Source organism: Pinus tabuliformis, chromosome J, assembly GCF_031772625.1.
Source record: "Pinus tabuliformis cultivar Carrire ecotype Pingquan chromosome J, CPIR1, whole genome shotgun sequence".
Classification (NCBI taxonomy): domain Eukaryota; kingdom Viridiplantae; phylum Streptophyta; class Pinopsida; order Pinales; family Pinaceae; genus Pinus; species Pinus tabuliformis.
Window position 1 is genome coordinate 50,166,355 of NC_142295.1, and position 6,000 is coordinate 50,172,354.

The 6,000-nt window shown below is 40.0% G+C and overlaps 1 protein-coding gene across 4 annotated transcripts in view; it reads right to left on the reverse strand.

Annotated features, from left to right (window-relative positions):
- Positions 1-482, reverse strand: part of EIN2 (NRAMP metal ion transporter family protein) — a 145,483-nt gene extending 145,001 nt beyond the window's left edge. For all 4 annotated transcript variants that reach the window (XM_089377094.1, XM_089377090.1, XM_089377092.1 and 1 more), the window contains exon 1: positions 126-482. The gene's annotated coding sequence lies outside the window, so the exon portion shown is untranslated. The remainder of the gene's footprint in view (positions 1-125) is intronic.
- Positions 483-6,000: the final 5,518 nt, after the last annotated feature.

Here is a 6,000-nt window from a genome sequence, read left to right on the forward strand (position 1 = left end):
ATCTAAAAATCAATCAATGTTTCCGCTTATTAAACATTGTATTTTGGCTAATATCCAATAGGAGAATCCAATCGCCATCAAATTCAAACGCAAAGGTACCCTCTTTTTTTGATAGCCTCACATACCTTTTTCGTCCTCAATCGCCGCGAATTTCAGGCACCGCGGAGAATAAAGCCAATCTGAAACCCTTGAAACCCTCGTAACATCCTCTGAGGTATGCATATACCTCGAGAATCCATGGAGGGGACTTTTCCTTTCGGTTCGGCCCCTTCTGATAAAGGGTATAAAGGCAAACGCACGGAAGCCGCGGCGGACCGATCTGCGGACACTTAACGAGAACCAAACACGTAAGTCGGTTAGCGATATTCACACTAAATATACATGGAGCTCTTTGCCTGCGGAGCAAGCATCACTGCGCTCGGCCTCGAGAAGTGAAAGAAAGGAATTCACTAGAAGTGTGATGAATAAAAGGAGGGGACAAAGTACGACTAAAATTAGTATGGTTACGTGATGGATATACATAAAATAGATATCCAAATGAGCATTTTCCGGTGTATAGTTAACACATTTAAATCATATATTTATATGGCCCCCACTTCGAGCAATGGTATCACGGGCTGTCCTCGTTATGCATCAGGAACATGGATGACATATATTTGGAAACTATATTCTAAAGTTCAAGAGAAATATTGTCAACATCTTCGCCATTTTAATATCGAGTCCCCATGCAAATTATACTCTTTAATCTGTCCGCTAGGATACCATAACCATGAATATAGGGATATGTTAGTGTAGGAATATTTATCAATGATGTTATTGTCGTGGTGAATAAAATGCTATTTTAACATCTTTGAAGATTATACTATAAATCATTTTTGGTTTATAATTATTTTGTTTTAAATTAATTTTTGTATTACTTGAGAATGTCTTCACATAGAGCATAATATGAAGTCAATAGAGTGTTGGTTTATAGTAATTTAGTTGGGAGTGTTTGTTTAGTGTATTTTATAGGTGGTTTTAATCTGTTTCAAAAAAATTGGATATGTTAACCACCTACTTATTAAAAGTAGTCTCAAAAACATACATTTTTAGTATATGTTAACAGCCCAAAACATAACATTAACACAAAACAACCACTAGAAATTTCAATCAATTAAGAGCCAGAAGAAGTAATAGGTGTTGGGTCCTTTGCGCTAGAACTGGGTGGAGCAAGAGGATCGGATTCACAATGAATATGGCCTTCCAAAGGTGCCATCCTTGCATCCAAATTATCCAAAAAGAAACGTTGATTTCTTGAAGCTCTCTTGATGTCTTCCAAAAAGGCAAATACATTGAATCTTTCCACATGTTTCTCCTTTAATACATGCCTAGCAATGTCTTCATCTGCCAATGCAATGATACATAATTGAGATATTATTTCCTTCATCCCTTGGTATGACTAGGGTCAGGGATTGAGTTAGAGACCTCTTCTAGAATTTCAAAATTAGAAAAGACTTGGTGTTCTGTATCAACCAGGGATTCCAGGTTCTAGATTTCATGACGAGTCCCAGGGGAAATAGTTGCATAGAAAGCCCCAACAACGTCATGTGCATGTAGTTGTACCTGATTTAACAACCCTTGCCACCACCTCCTCTCATATTGCGCATATGTTGCCTTAGCAGCATATCGCGCATGAGTGACACTCTCTCAAGGTTCTCACAAAAATGCATAGAGACAGTGGAAGGTAAAATATACCAGGTTAAACCAAACCCACTACTAAAACATTGTTAATCGCCCTTGGAGCTAAGACACAAGCTCGAGAATGGAACAAACCAAGGAAAGCCAAATGCATAATAGAGTTGAGAAAATTTAAATTACAACCTATAATACCCAAAACATGGAGTTGAAACCACACCCAGACCCAGGAACTTACCCTGCCAAGGTTAGAACCACCTTTATTACACATATTTCTGAGGTCGACAAGAACACACCAGAGAGTCTAAACTCAGCCAACCATAATAGACTCAACACTTTCAATCCAACTAGTAAACAAAGCCTTTGACCATCCATCAAAGTAAGATCCCAACACAATGAAAATTAAACCTTCGGAGCTCGACCACTCAACTTCATACCAATTAACAGGAAAAGGGAAGGATGACATATTTATTGTAATCAAGGCGACCTTGAAAAATGGGGCTAGGAGAATCTACGTCCACCCACAGCAACCATTGTTTCTCCACCTATGCAACTCCACCAAAATCAGCCACTCTCTCGTCGACCTTAATTCCTCACAACCATGCAAAGTCTCGCAACCACATAATGGAACTTTCACACTTCCGCAAACTACAGCTCGAGCAGTTTGTTTTGCTCTAGGACTAGGCACACCACAATTAGAAAAATCTTCACACTTTCCCTCCTACAGCGGGGGCTTTGGCTTCTTATGCCCACTCACTCTTTCTCTTTGTGGGTGCTCAGATTTACCGTCTACTCCACACACCACATATTTAAGATTATCTATGGTACTCACATGTTTGTGTATGCATGGGTGAGCCACCCCCCCAACCCTCTTGTCTCTCTCTATTCCCACCCCCATCAGGGATTTTTTGTTCACAATTATTATACATGTGGCCTATTCACTATATATATAAGAGTAAAATAGATCGCAACATTAAATATATAATAACTTTAATTTAAAAATGTTCCATAAAATATAATATAAAAATGTATTCATATGTTAATATTAAAATGATGAATTGGCTTTGATGGAACCTCTAAAGGTAATCCAGGGAAAGCAAGATATGGAGGATTGATTAAAGACAAAGATTTCAAAGTTTGATGGATCTATGTTGCAGATTGTGGGGTTGTCAATAATAGCGAATCAGAATTTCTAACTATGGAAAAAGGCCTTAAGATAGCTCTGTTAACAGGGTTCTCTATACTACAAATAGAGGGAGACTCTCAACTTGCTATGACAATCGCTTACAAGCTACTCTAAGGGTCACATGTTGAAAAAATCTCACAAAGTTGGAGGCTAGCCAATTTGATATCTAGAATTAGATAAGTTCTCTTATCGTGTAACTATATATTTGTGACTCACATCACGAGAATAAGGTTATTGATTTCTTGACAATTTTTTTATGCATGCATAGATAATCATATTGGGGAAAATATTTGCCCTCTGTAACTCAAGAAGATTGGCACAAGAATCTATTACAAATCCCAGAGGAGGATAAGATCGCCTAAACAAAGATAATTTGCTGATGGGAATAAAGAATCCTCTATGGGGGTGATTTTCAAAGGTAACGGTGGTGTGGGGACTCATGTGAGCTGACCAATTGATTTGACAAGGAGTAATGAAGGGGGTGGCGTGGGCACCCCCATGGATGCTTGAGCATGCAAGTATTTATTAATGCCATGAAACTTAGCTTCTGAAAGAAGAAAGCTTTGCACAGTATTTGGGAGAGGAGGAGCATTGGTAGGAAAAAGCTAACCACTCTCAGTGCAGATGTTATGCCTGGTCTGAAGTGTGTCTGAGTGCATGATCACAATTGTTGGTACACTATGTGGTGGGATTTAAATTGGTGACTAGGCCTAGGATAGTTGACTTCTCTATGCGCCTTCGACCTGAGACTGAATTGGGGGATGTAGCTATGTAGGAGGTAAAAAATATGTTGCGTACTTCGAGGTAAAAGGATGGAAGGAGGGGTGTATTAGCCAAGACACATAGTCAGAGTTGGGGTCGAGAATACAAAGTTTGAGTGGTCATTGACAATTGGGTTGGTTGGATGTCCCTACCACTAGAAGGCATGCAATAATCTATAAATTTGAATGCGCTCTTCCCTTTTTACTTTGAGAAACTCATTGTGTTAGAAGCAGGGTCACAATCTTGTGGTTATTTGTTGGGGAGATTCATAGTTTACAAGTCTTTGTTTCTATTTGGTTTATTTTATTCTTGAACTCCCTGGAATTTGGGCAAGTCTCCTCATCCTAGGTGTGGCAGCTAGTGTTTTGGGCTTTGTATTAGTTGTTGTTGGCTTCATTACATGTTGGTTTGTCAATTATGTTAGTTTGAGTTTCTTAATCAGAAGCAAGACATTTCCTAGGATCTGTTTCCCCTATCTAGTTATAATGTGTATTGTCCTGCTTCCTCTCTCTAGTACCTTTGGTTGTCAGGGCCTGAGCTTGAGAACATTAACCTGCATGCAAAAATGCAAAGGCAAAGAATGAGGACTAGAAAGTGGGAGGGGGGTGGGTGGGCAAGGAAGAAACATAGCACATCAACAAGTAGATAAGATTATTGCAACAAGTCAACAAGCCCAAAGCACCATTCAAGTTCAATGCTACATGGTTAAAAGATCCTAATTACATCAAGCTTGTTACCGACTATTGGAAGACCCATCCTCCTAGTGCGGGAGGTAATCTATCAAAAGGGTTTGCTCACAATTTAATCAACCTGAAGCGCCTCTCCATGAGCTGGGCTCATAACAAGAGACTGAGTGATGATGAAGTCCTGAGAAACACTGAAGCAGAGATTTCTATCATGGAAGATGAACATGGGAGTGGATATCTGACTCCAGAGCACAAGGAGAGGCTCACATCCCTTGTCTCTCAAAGGGACAAGATTCTTAAAGATAGAGAAGAGTCGTGGAGGCTTCGGAGTAGTGCCATTTGGCTACAAGAAGGAGACGTAACACTAAATTCTACCACAAATTTGCTAATGGCTGCAAAGCAATCAACACCATATGGCAAATGACTAATGAACAGGGCATCAAGGTACATTCCTTTCAGCACTTGGCCTCTCTCGGCACCTCACACTTCAGGCAACTCTACAAGGCCCCTCCCAATGCAACACTGGTTGAAATCATTAGGGTTGCTCAACTTTTCCCTCGCTTTGTTAATCAGGAGGATGTTGAGGATCTCATTAAGCCTATTTCAATGGGGGAGCTTGAATCTACTCTGAAATGGTTCAAGAAGGATAAGAGTCCTAGACTAGATGGTTGGTCTATCAAGTTCTATACTGCTTTCTTCAAAATCCTTGGAGAGGACCTCCTCAAAGTCATTGAAGAGTGCTGAATTTCAAGATGCATGTATGAGGCCTTCAATTCCACTTTCATTGCGCTCATCCCTAAATCTGACAACCCAGACTCCTTCAATGATTTCCGCCCTATCTCACTTTGCAACTGTATTTATAAAATCATTGCAAACCATCTTCGCCCCATTCTATCCTCCCACATCTCCTCTAAGCAATTTGCATTCCTTCAAGATCGTCAGATACATGAAGTTGTCGGTACAACCTAGGAGGTCTTGCATTCCATTAAGACAAAGAAGCTGAAAGGTATGATCCTCAAGGTAGATCTCTCAAAAGCATTTGATCGTGCTAGCTGGTTATATATAAGAATGCTTTTAACTCATTTAGGTTTTCCTCCGGAGTTCATCAATTGGATTATGTGTTGTATAACAAATGTATCTTTCAGTGTCCTCATAAATGGTTCGACTTCTCCCTTCTTTCACTCAGAAAGGGGACTCAGACAAGGATGCCCCCTCTCCCCTCTATTATTTCTGCTAATTATGGAGGGTCTTAGCAGGCTCATATTGGATGATCATAGGCTGGGATGCTTATAGGGAATCAAGATCTCTAACAATTGCACACTAACTCATTTACTCTTTGTAGATGATGTCCTTCTTTTCCTCAATGGAGGTATTAGGGATCTGTCAGGATTATACTCTATCATGTCCATATTTGGTACTGCAACGGGTATGGAGATTAACAGTAATAAGTCTACCATCACTGCTTCGGGTTGCTCTCCTCATGAAATTCAATATGCCCTCCACAGGTTTCCTTTCACTCTACACACCCTGGATGATGGACTAAGATATCTTGGATACAGACTAAAACCTCACTATTACAGAATTGTTGATTGGATATGGTTGGTGGCCAAGATCGAGAGAAGACTAAGCATTTGGCATCACAAATATCTATCCAGAGCAGGTCGATTGGTCCTCATTAAAGTTGTTCTGGAG